The sequence below is a fragment of the Rosa rugosa genome, chromosome 6 (assembly GCF_958449725.1).
Source record: "Rosa rugosa chromosome 6, drRosRugo1.1, whole genome shotgun sequence".
NCBI lineage: Eukaryota > Viridiplantae > Streptophyta > Magnoliopsida > Rosales > Rosaceae > Rosa > Rosa rugosa.
Window position 1 is genome coordinate 20,717,972 of NC_084825.1, and position 14,852 is coordinate 20,732,823.

The 14,852-nt window shown below is 41.5% G+C and overlaps 28 non-coding genes across 28 annotated transcripts; all 28 read left to right on the forward strand.

Moving 5' to 3' along the window:
- Nucleotides 1-77: 77 nt before the first annotated feature.
- LOC133718944 (5S ribosomal RNA) lies at nucleotides 78-196 on the forward strand. Its single transcript, XR_009850684.1, has one exon. It is a non-coding gene; the product is annotated as a 5S ribosomal RNA (ribosomal RNA).
- Nucleotides 197-611: 415 nt separating this feature from the next.
- LOC133719544 (5S ribosomal RNA) lies at nucleotides 612-730 on the forward strand. The gene has a single exon (XR_009851257.1). It is a non-coding gene; the product is annotated as a 5S ribosomal RNA (ribosomal RNA).
- A 415-nt stretch (nucleotides 731-1,145) lies between these two features.
- Nucleotides 1,146-1,264, forward strand: LOC133719545 (5S ribosomal RNA). Its single transcript, XR_009851258.1, has one exon. It is a non-coding gene; the product is annotated as a 5S ribosomal RNA (ribosomal RNA).
- A 408-nt stretch (nucleotides 1,265-1,672) lies between these two features.
- LOC133719546 (5S ribosomal RNA) lies at nucleotides 1,673-1,791 on the forward strand. Its single transcript, XR_009851259.1, has one exon. It is a non-coding gene; the product is annotated as a 5S ribosomal RNA (ribosomal RNA).
- A 408-nt stretch (nucleotides 1,792-2,199) lies between these two features.
- On the forward strand, nucleotides 2,200-2,318 carry LOC133719040 (5S ribosomal RNA). The gene has a single exon (XR_009850773.1). It is a non-coding gene; the product is annotated as a 5S ribosomal RNA (ribosomal RNA).
- A 417-nt stretch (nucleotides 2,319-2,735) lies between these two features.
- On the forward strand, nucleotides 2,736-2,854 carry LOC133719547 (5S ribosomal RNA). The gene has a single exon (XR_009851261.1). It is a non-coding gene; the product is annotated as a 5S ribosomal RNA (ribosomal RNA).
- Nucleotides 2,855-3,261: 407 nt separating this feature from the next.
- LOC133719548 (5S ribosomal RNA) lies at nucleotides 3,262-3,380 on the forward strand. Its single transcript, XR_009851262.1, has one exon. It is a non-coding gene; the product is annotated as a 5S ribosomal RNA (ribosomal RNA).
- A 415-nt stretch (nucleotides 3,381-3,795) lies between these two features.
- Nucleotides 3,796-3,914, forward strand: LOC133719549 (5S ribosomal RNA). The gene has a single exon (XR_009851263.1). It is a non-coding gene; the product is annotated as a 5S ribosomal RNA (ribosomal RNA).
- A 416-nt stretch (nucleotides 3,915-4,330) lies between these two features.
- LOC133719551 (5S ribosomal RNA) lies at nucleotides 4,331-4,449 on the forward strand. The gene has a single exon (XR_009851265.1). It is a non-coding gene; the product is annotated as a 5S ribosomal RNA (ribosomal RNA).
- A 415-nt stretch (nucleotides 4,450-4,864) lies between these two features.
- Nucleotides 4,865-4,983, forward strand: LOC133719552 (5S ribosomal RNA). The gene has a single exon (XR_009851267.1). It is a non-coding gene; the product is annotated as a 5S ribosomal RNA (ribosomal RNA).
- Nucleotides 4,984-5,391: 408 nt separating this feature from the next.
- LOC133719041 (5S ribosomal RNA) lies at nucleotides 5,392-5,510 on the forward strand. Its single transcript, XR_009850774.1, has one exon. It is a non-coding gene; the product is annotated as a 5S ribosomal RNA (ribosomal RNA).
- A 416-nt stretch (nucleotides 5,511-5,926) lies between these two features.
- On the forward strand, nucleotides 5,927-6,045 carry LOC133719553 (5S ribosomal RNA). Its single transcript, XR_009851268.1, has one exon. It is a non-coding gene; the product is annotated as a 5S ribosomal RNA (ribosomal RNA).
- Nucleotides 6,046-6,459: 414 nt separating this feature from the next.
- Nucleotides 6,460-6,578, forward strand: LOC133719614 (5S ribosomal RNA). The gene has a single exon (XR_009851341.1). It is a non-coding gene; the product is annotated as a 5S ribosomal RNA (ribosomal RNA).
- Nucleotides 6,579-6,993: 415 nt separating this feature from the next.
- LOC133718945 (5S ribosomal RNA) lies at nucleotides 6,994-7,112 on the forward strand. Its single transcript, XR_009850685.1, has one exon. It is a non-coding gene; the product is annotated as a 5S ribosomal RNA (ribosomal RNA).
- A 415-nt stretch (nucleotides 7,113-7,527) lies between these two features.
- Nucleotides 7,528-7,646, forward strand: LOC133719554 (5S ribosomal RNA). The gene has a single exon (XR_009851269.1). It is a non-coding gene; the product is annotated as a 5S ribosomal RNA (ribosomal RNA).
- A 415-nt stretch (nucleotides 7,647-8,061) lies between these two features.
- On the forward strand, nucleotides 8,062-8,180 carry LOC133719607 (5S ribosomal RNA). Its single transcript, XR_009851333.1, has one exon. It is a non-coding gene; the product is annotated as a 5S ribosomal RNA (ribosomal RNA).
- Nucleotides 8,181-8,588: 408 nt separating this feature from the next.
- Nucleotides 8,589-8,707, forward strand: LOC133719608 (5S ribosomal RNA). Its single transcript, XR_009851334.1, has one exon. It is a non-coding gene; the product is annotated as a 5S ribosomal RNA (ribosomal RNA).
- Nucleotides 8,708-9,115: 408 nt separating this feature from the next.
- On the forward strand, nucleotides 9,116-9,234 carry LOC133719042 (5S ribosomal RNA). The gene has a single exon (XR_009850775.1). It is a non-coding gene; the product is annotated as a 5S ribosomal RNA (ribosomal RNA).
- Nucleotides 9,235-9,650: 416 nt separating this feature from the next.
- LOC133719555 (5S ribosomal RNA) lies at nucleotides 9,651-9,769 on the forward strand. Its single transcript, XR_009851270.1, has one exon. It is a non-coding gene; the product is annotated as a 5S ribosomal RNA (ribosomal RNA).
- A 407-nt stretch (nucleotides 9,770-10,176) lies between these two features.
- On the forward strand, nucleotides 10,177-10,295 carry LOC133719556 (5S ribosomal RNA). Its single transcript, XR_009851271.1, has one exon. It is a non-coding gene; the product is annotated as a 5S ribosomal RNA (ribosomal RNA).
- A 415-nt stretch (nucleotides 10,296-10,710) lies between these two features.
- LOC133719557 (5S ribosomal RNA) lies at nucleotides 10,711-10,829 on the forward strand. Its single transcript, XR_009851273.1, has one exon. It is a non-coding gene; the product is annotated as a 5S ribosomal RNA (ribosomal RNA).
- Nucleotides 10,830-11,244: 415 nt separating this feature from the next.
- On the forward strand, nucleotides 11,245-11,363 carry LOC133719558 (5S ribosomal RNA). The gene has a single exon (XR_009851274.1). It is a non-coding gene; the product is annotated as a 5S ribosomal RNA (ribosomal RNA).
- A 408-nt stretch (nucleotides 11,364-11,771) lies between these two features.
- LOC133719605 (5S ribosomal RNA) lies at nucleotides 11,772-11,890 on the forward strand. The gene has a single exon (XR_009851330.1). It is a non-coding gene; the product is annotated as a 5S ribosomal RNA (ribosomal RNA).
- A 416-nt stretch (nucleotides 11,891-12,306) lies between these two features.
- LOC133719559 (5S ribosomal RNA) lies at nucleotides 12,307-12,425 on the forward strand. Its single transcript, XR_009851275.1, has one exon. It is a non-coding gene; the product is annotated as a 5S ribosomal RNA (ribosomal RNA).
- Nucleotides 12,426-12,832: 407 nt separating this feature from the next.
- On the forward strand, nucleotides 12,833-12,951 carry LOC133718947 (5S ribosomal RNA). Its single transcript, XR_009850686.1, has one exon. It is a non-coding gene; the product is annotated as a 5S ribosomal RNA (ribosomal RNA).
- Nucleotides 12,952-13,366: 415 nt separating this feature from the next.
- LOC133719560 (5S ribosomal RNA) lies at nucleotides 13,367-13,485 on the forward strand. Its single transcript, XR_009851276.1, has one exon. It is a non-coding gene; the product is annotated as a 5S ribosomal RNA (ribosomal RNA).
- A 415-nt stretch (nucleotides 13,486-13,900) lies between these two features.
- LOC133719562 (5S ribosomal RNA) lies at nucleotides 13,901-14,019 on the forward strand. Its single transcript, XR_009851279.1, has one exon. It is a non-coding gene; the product is annotated as a 5S ribosomal RNA (ribosomal RNA).
- Nucleotides 14,020-14,434: 415 nt separating this feature from the next.
- On the forward strand, nucleotides 14,435-14,553 carry LOC133719563 (5S ribosomal RNA). Its single transcript, XR_009851280.1, has one exon. It is a non-coding gene; the product is annotated as a 5S ribosomal RNA (ribosomal RNA).
- The last annotated feature ends 299 nt before the right edge of the window (nucleotides 14,554-14,852 follow it).

Sequence of the window (14,852 nt, forward strand, 5' to 3'; positions counted from 1 at the left end):
GCTTGGGGTAATGTATGGAAGCACTTTAGGGAGCTGAGCGAAGGGAGTTTATATAGATTGATTCCGCATACACTAACGGGTGCGATCATACCAGCAATAATGCACCAGATCCCATCAGAACTCCGAAGTTAAGCTTGCTTGGGCGAGAGCAGTACTAGGATGGGTGACCTCCTGGGAAGTCCTCGTGTTGCACCCCTCTTTTTATGTTTTTTTTTTTTTTGTTTCGGTTCATTAAGTTGCTTTTTTGATTTCGGCTACTTTGTCCATGTACTAATTCAATCCAACTCTTCGAAGGCTTGTGAGATTGAAGGAAAGCTCACCGGCCGCGGAGATTAGATATGTTAAGACGCAAATGATTGGCCTTGGGCCTTGGGGCTCTTGGGCTTTGTTTGATCGAGGAGTTGTTTTTGCTAGATTTTTTATTCATTTATTTTGTTTTAAATTTTTATATTTATTTTCATTTTCTAACAGCAATAAAAGTGTATCCCGGCGGAGAGGTGGTGCGGTTGAGACGCCAACTAAAAACTTTCATAAGCTTGGGGTAATGTATGGAAGCACTTTAGGGAGCTGAGCGAAGGGAGTTTATATAGATTGATTCCGCATACACTAACGGGTGCGATCATACCAGCAATAATGCACCGGATCCCATCAGAACTCCGAAGTTAAGCTTGCTTGGGCGAGAGCAGTACTAGGATGGGTGACCTCCTGGGAAGTCCTCGTGTTGCACCCCTCTTTTTATGTTTTTTTTTTTTTTGTTTCGGTTCATTAAGTTGCTTTTTTGATTTCGGCTACTTTGTCCATGTACTAATTCAATCCAACTCTTCGAAGACTTGTGAGATTGAAGGAAAGCTCACCGGCCGCGGAGATTAGATATGTTAAGACGCAAAAGATTGGCCTTGGGCCTTGGGGCTCTTGGGCTTTGTTTGATCGAGGAGTTGTTTTTGCTAGATTTTTTATTCATTTATTTTGTTTTAAATTTTTATATTTATTTTCATTTTCTAACAGCAATAAAAGTGTATCCCGGCGGAGAGGTGGTGCGGTTGAGACGCCAACTAAAAACTTTCATAAGCTTGGGGTAATGTATGGAAGCACTTTAGGGAGCTGAGCGAAGGGAGTTTATATAGATTGATTCCGCATACACTAACGGGTGCGATCATACCAGCAATAATGCACCGGATCCCATCAGAACTCCGAAGTTAAGCTTGCTTGGGCGAGAGCAGTACTAGGATGGGTGACCTCCTGGGAAGTCCTCGTGTTGCACCCCTCTTTTTATGTTTTTTTTTTTTTTGTTTCGGTTCATTAAGTTGCTTTTTTGATTTCGGCTACTTTGTCCATGTACTAATTCAATCCAACTCTTCGAAGGCTTGTGAGATTGAAGGAAAGCTCACCGGCCGCGGAGATTAGATATGTTAAGACGCAAAAGATTGGCCTTGGGGCTCTTGGGCTTTGTTTGATCGAGGAGTTGTTTTTGCTAGATTTTTTATTCATTTATTTTGTTTTAAATTTTTATATTTATTTTCATTTTCTAACAGCAATAAAAGTGTATCCCGGCGGAGAGGTGGTGCGGTTGAGACGCCAACTAAAAACTTTCATAAGCTTGGGGTAATGTATGGAAGCACTTTAGGGAGCTGAGCGAAGGGAGTTTATATAGATTGATTCCGCATACACTAACGGGTGCGATCATACCAGCAATAATGCACCGGATCCCATCAGAACTCCGAAGTTAAGCTTGCTTGGGCGAGAGCAGTACTAGGATGGGTGACCTCCTGGGAAGTCCTCGTGTTGCACCCCTCTTTTTATGTTTTTTTTTTTTTTGTTTCGGTTCATTAAGTTGCTTTTTTGATTTCGGCTACTTTGTCCATGTACTAATTCAATCCAACTCTTCGAAGGCTTGTGAGATTGAAGGAAAGCTCACCGGCCGCGGAGATTAGATATGTTAAGACGCAAAAGATTGGCCTTGGGGCTCTTGGGCTTTGTTTGATCGAGGAGTTGTTTTTGCTAGATTTTTTATTCATTTATTTTGTTTTAAATTTTTATATTTATTTTCATTTTCTAACAGCAATAAAAGTGTATCCCGGCGGAGAGGTGGTGCGGTTGAGACGCCAACTAAAAACTTTCATAAGCTTGGGGTAATGTATGGAAGCACTTTAGGGAGCTGAGCGAAGGGAGTTTATATAGATTGATTCCGCATACACTAACGGGTGCGATCATACCAGCAATAATGCACCGGATCCCATCAGAACTCCGAAGTTAAGCTTGCTTGGGCGAGAGCAGTACTAGGATGGGTGACCTCCTGGGAAGTCCTCCTGTTGCACCCCTCTTTTTATGTTTTTTTTTTTTTTTTGTTTCGGTTCATTAAGTTGCTTTTTTGATTTCGGCTACTTTGTCCATGTACTAATTCAATCCAACTCTTCGAAGGCTTGTGAGATTGAAGGAAAGCTCACCGGCCGCGGAGATTAGATATGTTAAGACGCAAAAGATTGGCCTTGGGCCTTGGGGCTCTTGGGCTTTGTTTGATCGAGGAGTTGTTTTTGCTAGATTTTTTATTCATTTATTTTGTTTTAAATTTTTATATTTATTTTCATTTTCTAACAGCAATAAAAGTGTATCCCGGCGGAGAGGTGGTGCGGTTGAGACGCCAACTAAAAACTTTCATAAGCTTGGGGTAATGTATGGAAGCACTTTAGGGAGCTGAGCGAAGGGAGTTTATATAGATTGATTCCGCATACACTAACGGGTGCGATCATACCAGCAATAATGCACCGGATCCCATCAGAACTCCGAAGTTAAGCTTGCTTGGGCGAGAGCAGTACTAGGATGGGTGACCTCCTGGGAAGTCCTCGTGTTGCACCCCTCTTTTTATGTTTTTTTTTTTTTGTTTCGGTTCATTAAGTTGCTTTTTTGATTTCGGCTACTTTGTCCATGTACTAATTCAATCCAACTCTTCGAAGGCTTGTGAGATTGAAGGAAAGCTCACCGGCCGCGGAGATTAGATATGTTAAGACGCAAAAGATTGGCCTTGGGGCTCTTGGGCTTTGTTTGATCGAGGAGTTGTTTTTGCTAGATTTTTTATTCATTTATTTTGTTTTAAATTTTTATATTTATTATCATTTTCTAACAGCAATAAAAGTGTATCCCGGCGGAGAGGTGGTGCGGTTGAGACGCCAACTAAAAACTTTCATAAGCTTGGGGTAATGTATGGAAGCACTTTAGGGAGCTGAGCGAAGGGAGTTTATATAGATTGATTCCGCATACACTAACGGGTGCGATCATACCAGCAATAATGCACCGGATCCCATCAGAACTCCGAAGTTAAGCTTGCTTGGGCGAGAGCAGTACTAGGATGGGTGACCTCCTGGGAAGTCCTCGTGTTGCACCCCTCTTTTTATGTTTTTTTTTTTTTTGTTTCGGTTCATTAAGTTGCTTTTTTGATTTCGGCTACTTTGTCCATGTACTAATTCAATCCAACTCTTCGAAGGCTTGTGAGATTGAAGGAAAGCTCACCGGCCGCGGAGATTAGATATGTTAAGACGCAAAAGATTGGCCTTGGGCCTTGGGGCTCTTGGGCTTTGTTTGATCGAGGAGTTGTTTTTGCTAGATTTTTTATTCATTTATTTTGTTTTAAATTTTTATATTTATTTTCATTTTCTAACAGCAATAAAAGTGTATCCCGGCGGAGAGGTGGTGCGGTTGAGACGCCAACTAAAAACTTTCATAAGCTTGGGGTAATGTATGGAAGCACTTTAGGGAGCTGAGCGAAGGGAGTTTATATAGATTGATTCCGCATACACTAACGGGTGCGATCATACCAGCAATAATGCACCGGATCCCATCAGAACTCCGAAGTTAAGCTTGCTTGGGCGAGAGCAGTACTAGGATGGGTGACCTCCTGGGAAGTCCTCGTGTTGCACCCCTCTTTTTATGTTTTTTTTTTTTTTTGTTTCGGTTCATTAAGTTGCTTTTTTGATTTCGGCTACTTTGTCCATGTACTAATTCAATCCAACTCTTCGAAGGCTTGTGAGATTGAAGGAAAGCTCACCGGCCGCGGAGATTAGATATGTTAAGACGCAAAAGATTGGCCTTGGGCCTTGGGGCTCTTGGGCTTTGTTTGATCGAGGAGTTGTTTTTGCTAGATTTTTTATTCATTTATTTTGTTTTAAATTTTTATATTTATTTTCATTTTCTAACAGCAATAAAAGTGTATCCCGGCGGAGAGGTGGTGCGGTTGAGACGCCAACTAAAAACTTTCATAAGCTTGGGGTAATGTATGGAAGCACTTTAGGGAGCTGAGCGAAGGGAGTTTATATAGATTGATTCCGCATACACTAACGGGTGCGATCATACCAGCAATAATGCACCGGATCCCATCAGAACTCCGAAGTTAAGCTTGCTTGGGCGAGAGCAGTACTAGGATGGGTGACCTCCTGGGAAGTCCTCGTGTTGCACCCCTCTTTTTATGTTTTTTTTTTTTTTGTTTCGGTTCATTAAGTTGCTTTTTTGATTTCGGCTACTTTGTCCATGTACTAATTCAATCCAACTCTTCGAAGACTTGTGAGATTGAAGGAAAGCTCACCGGCCGCGGAGATTAGATATGTTAAGACGCAAAAGATTGGCCTTGGGCCTTGGGGCTCTTGGGCTTTGTTTGATCGAGGAGTTGTTTTTGCTAGATTTTTTATTCATTTATTTTGTTTTAAATTTTTATATTTATTTTCATTTTCTAACAGCAATAAAAGTGTATCCCGGCGGAGAGGTGGTGCGGTTGAGACGCCAACTAAAAACTTTCATAAGCTTGGGGTAATGTATGGAAGCACTTTAGGGAGCTGAGCGAAGGGAGTTTATATAGATTGATTCCGCATACACTAACGGGTGCGATCATACCAGCAATAATGCACCGGATCCCATCAGAACTCCGAAGTTAAGCTTGCTTGGGCGAGAGCAGTACTAGGATGGGTGACCTCCTGGGAAGTCCTCGTGTTGCACCCCTCTTTTTATGTTTTTTTTTTTTTTGTTTCGGTTCATTAAGTTGCTTTTTTGATTTCGGCTACTTTGTCCATGTACTAATTCAATCCAACTCTTCGAAGGCTTGTGAGATTGAAGGAAAGCTCACCGGCCGCGGAGATTAGATATGTTAAGACGCAAAAGATTGGCCTTGGGGCTCTTGGGCTTTGTTTGATCGAGGAGTTGTTTTTGCTAGATTTTTTATTCATTTATTTTGTTTTAAATTTTTATATTTATTTTCATTTTCTAACAGCAATAAAAGTGTATCCCGGCGGAGAGGTGGTGCGGTTGAGACGCCAACTAAAAACTTTCATAAGCTTGGGGTAATGTATGGAAGCACTTTAGGGAGCTGAGCGAAGGGAGTTTATATAGATTGATTCCGCATACACTAACGGGTGCGATCATACCAGCAATAATGCACCGGATCCCATCAGAACTCCGAAGTTAAGCTTGCTTGGGCGAGAGCAGTACTAGGATGGGTGACCTCCTGGGAAGTCCTCCTGTTGCACCCCTCTTTTTATGTTTTTTTTTTTTTTTGTTTCGGTTCATTAAGTTGCTTTTTTGATTTCGGCTACTTTGTCCATGTACTAATTCAATCCAACTCTTCGAAGGCTTGTGAGATTGAAGGAAAGCTCACCGGCCGCGGAGATTAGATATGTTAAGACGCAAAAGATTGGCCTTGGGCCTTGGGGCTCTTGGGCTTTGTTTGATCGAGGAGTTGTTTTTGCTAGATTTTTTATTCATTTATTTTGTTTTAAATTTTTATATTTATTTTCATTTTCTAACAGCAATAAAAGTGTATCCCGGCGGAGAGGTGGTGCGGTTGAGACGCCAACTAAAAACTTTCATAAGCTTGGGGTAATGTATGGAAGCACTTTAGGGAGCTGAGCGAAGGGAGTTTATATAGATTGATTCCGCATACACTAACGGGTGCGATCATACCAGCAATAATGCACCGGATCCCATCAGAACTCCGAAGTTAAGCTTGCTTGGGCGAGAGCAGTACTAGGATGGGTGACCTCCTGGGAAGTCCTCGTGTTGCACCCCTCTTTTTATGTTTTTTTTTTTTTGTTTCGGTTCATTAAGTTGCTTTTTTGATTTCGGCTACTTTGTCCATGTACTAATTCAATCCAACTCTTCGAAGGCTTGTGAGATTGAAGGAAAGCTCACCGGCCGCGGAGATTAGATATGTTAAGACGCAAAAGATTGGCCTTGGGCCTTGGGGCTCTTGGGCTTTGTTTGATCGAGGAGTTGTTTTTGCTAGATTTTTTATTCATTTATTTTGTTTTAAATTTTTATATTTATTTTCATTTTCTAACAGCAATAAAAGTGTATCCCGGCGGAGAGGTGGTGCGGTTGAGACGCCAACTAAAAACTTTCATAAGCTTGGGGTAATGTATGGAAGCACTTTAGGGAGCTGAGCGAAGGGAGTTTATATAGATTGATTCCGCATACACTAACGGGTGTGATCATACCAGCAATAATGCACCGGATCCCATCAGAACTCCGAAGTTAAGCTTGCTTGGGCGAGAGCAGTACTAGGATGGGTGACCTCCTGGGAAGTCCTCGTGTTGCACCCCTCTTTTTATGTTTTTTTTTTTTTTGTTTCGGTTCATTAAGTTGCTTTTTTGATTTCGGCTACTTTGTCCATGTACTAATTCAATCCAACTCTTCGAAGGCTTGTGAGATTGAAGGAAAGCTCACCGGCCGCGGAGATTAGATATGTTAAGACGCAAAAGATTGGCCTTGGGCCTTGGGGCTCTTGGGCTTTGTTTGATCGAGGAGTTGTTTTTGCTAGATTTTTTATTCATTTATTTTGTTTTAAATTTTTATATTTATTTTCATTTTCTAACAGCAATAAAAGTGTATCCCGGCGGAGAGGTGGTGCGGTTGAGACGCCAACTAAAAACTTTCATAAGCTTGGGGTAATGTATGGAAGCACTTTAGGGAGCTGAGCGAAGGGAGTTTATATAGATTGATTCCGCATACACTAACGGGTGCGATCATACCAGCAATAATGCACCAGATCCCATCAGAACTCCGAAGTTAAGCTTGCTTGGGCGAGAGCAGTACTAGGATGGGTGACCTCCTGGGAAGTCCTCGTGTTGCACCCCTCTTTTTATGTTTTTTTTTTTTTTGTTTCGGTTCATTAAGTTGCTTTTTTGATTTCGGCTACTTTGTCCATGTACTAATTCAATCCAACTCTTCGAAGGCTTGTGAGATTGAAGGAAAGCTCACCGGCCGCGGAGATTAGATATGTTAAGACGCAAAAGATTGGCCTTGGGCCTTGGGGCTCTTGGGCTTTGTTTGATCGAGGAGTTGTTTTTGCTAGATTTTTTATTCATTTATTTTGTTTTAAATTTTTATATTTATTTTCATTTTCTAACAGCAATAAAAGTGTATCCCGGCGGAGAGGTGGTGCGGTTGAGACGCCAACTAAAAACTTTCATAAGCTTGGGGTAATGTATGGAAGCACTTTAGGGAGCTGAGCGAAGGGAGTTTATATAGATTGATTCCGCATACACTAACGGGTGCGATCATACCAGCAATAATGCACCGGATCCCATCAGAACTCCGAAGTTAAGCTTGCTTGGGCGAGAGCAGTACTAGGATGGGTGACCTCCTGGGAAGTCCTCGTGTTGCACCCCTCTTTTTATGTTTTTTTTTTTTTTGTTTCGGTTCATTAAGTTGCTTTTTTGATTTCGGCTACTTTGTCCATGTACTAATTCAATCCAACTCTTCGAAGACTTGTGAGATTGAAGGAAAGCTCACCGGCCGCGGAGATTAGATATGTTAAGACGCAAAAGATTGGCCTTGGGCCTTGGGGCTCTTGGGCTTTGTTTGATCGAGGAGTTGTTTTTGCTAGATTTTTTATTCATTTATTTTGTTTTAAATTTTTATATTTATTTTCATTTTCTAACAGCAATAAAAGTGTATCCCGGCGGAGAGGTGGTGCGGTTGAGACGCCAACTAAAAACTTTCATAAGCTTGGGGTAATGTATGGAAGCACTTTAGGGAGCTGAGCGAAGGGAGTTTATATAGATTGATTCCGCATACACTAACGGGTGCGATCATACCAGCAATAATGCACCGGATCCCATTAGAACTCCGAAGTTAAGCTTGCTTGGGCGAGAGCAGTACTAGGATGGGTGACCTCCTGGGAAGTCCTCGTGTTGCACCCCTCTTTTTATGTTTTTTTTTTTTTTGTTTCGGTTCATTAAGTTGCTTTTTTGATTTCGGCTACTTTGTCCATGTACTAATTCAATCCAACTCTTCGAAGGCTTGTGAGATTGAAGGAAAGCTCACCGGCCGCGGAGATTAGATATGTTAAGACGCAAAAGATTGGCCTTGGGGCTCTTGGGCTTTGTTTGATCGAGGAGTTGTTTTTGCTAGATTTTTTATTCATTTATTTTGTTTTAAATTTTTATATTTATTTTCATTTTCTAACAGCAATAAAAGTGTATCCCGGCGGAGAGGTGGTGCGGTTGAGACGCCAACTAAAAACTTTCATAAGCTTGGGGTAATGTATGGAAGCACTTTAGGGAGCTGAGCGAAGGGAGTTTATATAGATTGATTCCGCATACACTAACGGGTGCGATCATACCAGCAATAATGCACCGGATCCCATTAGAACTCCGAAGTTAAGCTTGCTTGGGCGAGAGCAGTACTAGGATGGGTGACCTCCTGGGAAGTCCTCGTGTTGCACCCCTCTTTTTATGTTTTTTTTTTTTTTGTTTCGGTTCATTAAGTTGCTTTTTTGATTTCGGCTACTTTGTCCATGTACTAATTCAATCCAACTCTTCGAAGGCTTGTGAGATTGAAGGAAAGCTCACCGGCCGCGGAGATTAGATATGTTAAGACGCAAAAGATTGGCCTTGGGGCTCTTGGGCTTTGTTTGATCGAGGAGTTGTTTTTGCTAGATTTTTTATTCATTTATTTTGTTTTAAATTTTTATATTTATTTTCATTTTCTAACAGCAATAAAAGTGTATCCCGGCGGAGAGGTGGTGCGGTTGAGACGCCAACTAAAAACTTTCATAAGCTTGGGGTAATTTATGGAAGCACTTTAGGGAGCTGAGCGAAGGGAGTTTATATAGATTGATTCCGCATACACTAACGGGTGCGATCATACCAGCAATAATGCACCGGATCCCATCAGAACTCCGAAGTTAAGCTTGCTTGGGCGAGAGCAGTACTAGGATGGGTGACCTCCTGGGAAGTCCTCCTGTTGCACCCCTCTTTTTATGTTTTTTTTTTTTTTTGTTTCGGTTCATTAAGTTGCTTTTTTGATTTCGGCTACTTTGTCCATGTACTAATTCAATCCAACTCTTCGAAGGCTTGTGAGATTGAAGGAAAGCTCACCGGCCGCGGAGATTAGATATGTTAAGACGCAAAAGATTGGCCTTGGGCCTTGGGGCTCTTGGGCTTTGTTTGATCGAGGAGTTGTTTTTGCTAGATTTTTTATTCATTTATTTTGTTTTAAATTTTTATATTTATTTTCATTTTCTAACAGCAATAAAAGTGTATCCCGGCGGAGAGGTGGTGCGGTTGAGACGCCAACTAAAAACTTTCATAAGCTTGGGGTAATGTATGGAAGCACTTTAGGGAGCTGAGCGAAGGGAGTTTATATAGATTGATTCTGCATACACTAACGGGTGCGATCATACCAGCAATAATGCACCGGATCCCATCAGAACTCCGAAGTTAAGCTTGCTTGGGCGAGAGCAGTACTAGGATGGGTGACCTCCTGGGAAGTCCTCGTGTTGCACCCCTCTTTTTATGTTTTTTTTTTTTTGTTTCGGTTCATTAAGTTGCTTTTTTGATTTCGGCTACTTTGTCCATGTACTAATTCAATCCAACTCTTCGAAGGCTTGTGAGATTGAAGGAAAGCTCACCGGCCGCGGAGATTAGATATGTTAAGACGCAAAAGATTGGCCTTGGGGCTCTTGGGCTTTGTTTGATCGAGGAGTTGTTTTTGCTAGATTTTTTATTCATTTATTTTGTTTTAAATTTTTATATTTATTTTCATTTTCTAACAGCAATAAAAGTGTATCCCGGCGGAGAGGTGGTGCGGTTGAGACGCCAACTAAAAACTTTCATAAGCTTGGGGTAATGTATGGAAGCACTTTAGGGAGCTGAGCGAAGGGAGTTTATATAGATTGATTCCGCATACACTAACGGGTGCGATCATACCAGCAATAATGCACCGGATCCCATCAGAACTCCGAAGTTAAGCTTGCTTGGGCGAGAGCAGTACTAGGATGGGTGACCTCCTGGGAAGTCCTCGTGTTGCACCCCTCTTTTTATGTTTTTTTTTTTTTTGTTTCGGTTCATTAAGTTGCTTTTTTGATTTCGGCTACTTTGTCCATGTACTAATTCAATCCAACTCTTCGAAGGCTTGTGAGATTGAAGGAAAGCTCACCGGCCGCGGAGATTAGATATGTTAAGACGCAAAAGATTGGCCTTGGGCCTTGGGGCTCTTGGGCTTTGTTTGATCGAGGAGTTGTTTTTGCTAGATTTTTTATTCATTTATTTTGTTTTAAATTTTTATATTTATTTTCATTTTCTAACAGCAATAAAAGTGTACCCCGGCGGAGAGGTGGTGCGGTTGAGACGCCAACTAAAAACTTTCATAAGCTTGGGGTAATGTATGGAAGCACTTTAGGGAGCTGAGCGAAGGGAGTTTATATAGATTGATTCCGCATACACTAACGGGTGCGATCATACCAGCAATAATGCACCGGATCCCATCAGAACTCCGAAGTTAAGCTTGCTTGGGCGAGAGCAGTACTAGGATGGGTGACCTCCTGGGAAGTCCTCGTGTTGCACCCCTCTTTTTATGTTTTTTTTTTTTTTGTTTCGGTTCATTAAGTTGCTTTTTTGATTTCGGCTACTTTGTCCATGTACTAATTCAATCCAACTCTTCGAAGACTTGTGAGATTGAAGGAAAGCTCACCGGCCGCGGAGATTAGATATGTTAAGACGCAAAAGATTGGCCTTGGGCCTTGGGGCTCTTGGGCTTTGTTTGATCGAGGAGTTGTTTTTGCTAGATTTTTTATTCATTTATTTTGTTTTAAATTTTTATATTTATTTTCATTTTCTAACAGCAATAAAAGTGTATCCCGGCGGAGAGGTGGTGCGGTTGAGACGCCAACTAAAAACTTTCATAAGCTTGGGGTAATGTATGGAAGCACTTTAGGGAGCTGAGCGAAGGGAGTTTATATAGATTGATTCCGCATACACTAACGGGTGCGATCATACCAGCAATAATGCACCGGATCCCATCAGAACTCCGAAGTTAAGCTTGCTTGGGCGAGAGCAGTACTAGGATGGGTGACCTCCTGGGAAGTCCTCGTGTTGCACCCCTCTTTTTATGTTTTTTTTTTTTTTGTTTCGGTTCATTAAGTTGCTTTTTTGATTTCGGCTACTTTGTCCATGTACTAATTCAATACAACTCTTCGAAGGCTTGTGAGATTGAAGGAAAGCTCACCGGCCGCGGAGATTAGATATGTTAAGACGCAAAAGATTGGCCTTGGGGCTCTTGGGCTTTGTTTGATCGAGGAGTTGTTTTTGCTAGATTTTTTATTCATTTATTTTGTTTTAAATTTTTATATTTATTTTCATTTTCTAACAGCAATAAAAGTGTATCCCGGCGGAGAGGTGGTGCGGTTGAGACGCCAACTAAAAACTTTCATAAGCTTGGGGTAATGTATGGAAGCACTTTAGGGAGCTGAGCGAAGGGAGTTTATATAGATTGATTCCGCATACACTAACGGGTGCGATCATACCTGCAATAATGCACCGGATCCCATCAGAACTCCGAAGTTAAGCTTGCTTGGGCGAGAGCAGTACTAGGATGGGTGACCTCCTGGGAAGTCCTCGTGTTGCACCCCTCTTTTTATGTTTTTTTTTTTTTTTGTTTCGGTTCATTAAGTTGCTTTTTTGATTTCGGCTACTTTGTCCATGTACTAATTCAATCCAACTCTTCGAAGGCTTGTGAGATTGAAGGAAAGCTCACCGGCCGCGGAGATTAGATATGTTAAGACGCAAAAGATTGGCCTTGGGCCTTGGGGCTCTTGGGCTTTGTTTGATCGAGGAGTTGTTTTTGCTAGATTTTTTATTCATTTATTTTGTTTTAAATTTTTATATTTATTTTCATTTTCTAACAGCAATAAAAGTGTATCCCGGCGGAGAGGTGGTGCGGTTGAGACGCCAACTAAAAACTTTCATAAGCTTGGGGTAATGTATGGAAGCACTTTAGGGAGCTGAGCGAAGGGAGTTTATATAGATTGATTCCGCATACACTAACGGGTGCGATCATACCAGCAATAATGCACCGGATCCCATCAGAACTCCGAAGTTAAGCTTGCTTGGGCGAGAGCAGTACTAGGATGGGTGACCTCCTGGGAAGTCCTCGTGTTGCACCCCTCTTTTTATGTTTTTTTTTTTTTGTTTCGGTTCATTAAGTTGCTTTTTTGATTTCGGCTACTTTGTCCATGTACTAATTCAATCCAACTCTTCGAAGGCTTGTGAGATTGAAGGAAAGCTCACCGGCCGCGGAGATTAGATATGTTAAGACGCAAAAGATTGGCCTTGGGGCTCTTGGGCTTTGTTTGATCGAGGAGTTGTTTTTGCTAGATTTTTTATTCATTTATTTTGTTTTAAATTTTTATATTTATTTTCATTTTCTAACAGCAATAAAAGTGTATCCCGGCTGAGAGGTGGTGCGGTTGAGACGCCAACTAAAAACTTTCATAAGCTTGGGGTAATGTATGGAAGCACTTTAGGGAGCTGAGCGAAGGGAGTTTATATAGATTGATTCCGCATACACTAACGGGTGCGATCATACCAGCAATAATGCACCAGATCCCATCAGAACTCCGAAGTTAAGCTTGCTTGGGCGAGAGCAGTACTAGGATGGGTGACCTCCTGGGAAGTCCTCGTGTTGCACCCCTCTTTTTATGTTTTTTTTTTTTTTGTTTCGGTTCATTAAGTTGCTTTTTTGATTTCGGCTACTTTGTCCATGTACTAATTCAATCCAACTCTTCGAAGGCTTGTGAGATTGAAGGAAAGCTCACCGGCCGCGGAGATTAGATATGTTAAGACGCAAAAGATTGGCCTTGGGCCTTGGGGCTCTTGGGCTTTGTTTGATCGAGGAGTTGTTTTTGCTAGATTTTTTATTCATTTATTTTGTTTTAAATTTTTATATTTATTTTCATTTTCTAACAGCAATAAAAGTGTATCCCGGCGGAGAGGTGGTGCGGTTGAGACGCCAACTAAAAACTTTCATAAGCTTGGGGTAATGTATGGAAGCACTTTAGGGAGCTGAGCGAAGGGAGTTTATATAGATTGATTCCGCATACACTAACGGGTGCGATCATACCAGCAATAATGCACCGGATCCCATCAGAACTCCGAAGTTAAGCTTGCTTGGGCGAGAGCAGTACTAGGATGGGTGACCTCCTGGGAAGTCCTCGTGTTGCACCCCTCTTTTTATGTTTTTTTTTTTTTTGTTTCGGTTCATTAAGTTGCTTTTTTGATTTCGGCTACTTTGTCCATGTACTAATTCAATCCAACTCTTCGAAGACTTGTGAGATTGAAGGAAAGCTCACCGGCCGCGGAGATTAGATATGTTAAGACGCAAAAGATTGGCCTTGGGCCTTGGGGCTCTTGGGCTTTGTTTGATCGAGGAGTTGTTTTTGCTAGATTTTTTATTCATTTATTTTGTTTTAAATTTTTATATTTATTTTCATTTTCTAACAGCAATAAAAGTGTATCCCGGCGGAGAGGTGGTGCGGTTGAGACGCCAACTAAAAACTTTCATAAGCTTGGGGTAATGTATGGAAGCACTTTAGGGAGCTGAGCGAAGGGAGTTTATATAGATTGATTCCGCATACACTAACGGGTGCGATCATACCAGCAATAATGCACCGGATCCCATCAGAACTCCGAAGTTAAGCTTGCTTGGGCGAGAGCAGTACTAGGATGGGTGACCTCCTGGGAAGTCCTCGTGTTGCACCCCTCTTTTTATGTTTTTTTTTTTTTTGTTTCGGTTCATTAAGTTGCTTTTTTGATTTCGGCTACTTTGTCCATGTACTAATTCAATACAACTCTTCGAAGGCTTGTGAGATTGAAGGAAAGCTCACCGGCCGCGGAGATTAGATATGTTAAGACGCAAAAGATTGGCCTTGGGCCTTGGGGCTCTTGGGCTTTGTTTGATCGAGGAGTTGTTTTTGCTAGATTTTTTATTCATTTATTTTGTTTTAAATTTTTATATTTATTTTCATTTTCTAACAGCAATAAAAGTGTATCCCGGCGGAGAGGTGGTGCGGTTGAGACGCCAACTAAAAACTTTCATAAGCTTGGGGTAATGTATGGAAGCACTTTAGGGAGCTGAGCGAAGGGAGTTTATATAGATTGATTCCGCATACACTAACGGGTGCGATCATACCAGCAATAATGCACCGGATCCCATCAGAACTCCGAAGTTAAGCTTGCTTGGGCGAGAGCAGTACTAGGATGGGTGACCTCCTGGGAAGTCCTCGTGTTGCACCCCTCTTTTTATGTTTTTTTTTTTTTTGTTTCGGTTCATTAAGTTGCTTTTTTGATTTCGGCTACTTTGTCCATGTACTAATTCAATCCAACTCTTCGAAGGCTTGTGAGATTGAAGGAAAGCTCACCGGCCGCGGAGATTAGATATGTTAAGACGCAAAAGATTGGCCTTGGGCCTTGGGGCTCTTGGGCTTTGTTTGATCGAGGAGTTGTTTTTGCTAGATTTTTTATTCATTTATTTTGTTTTAAATTTTTATATTTATTTTCATTTTCTAACAGCAATAAAAGTGTATCCCGGCGGAG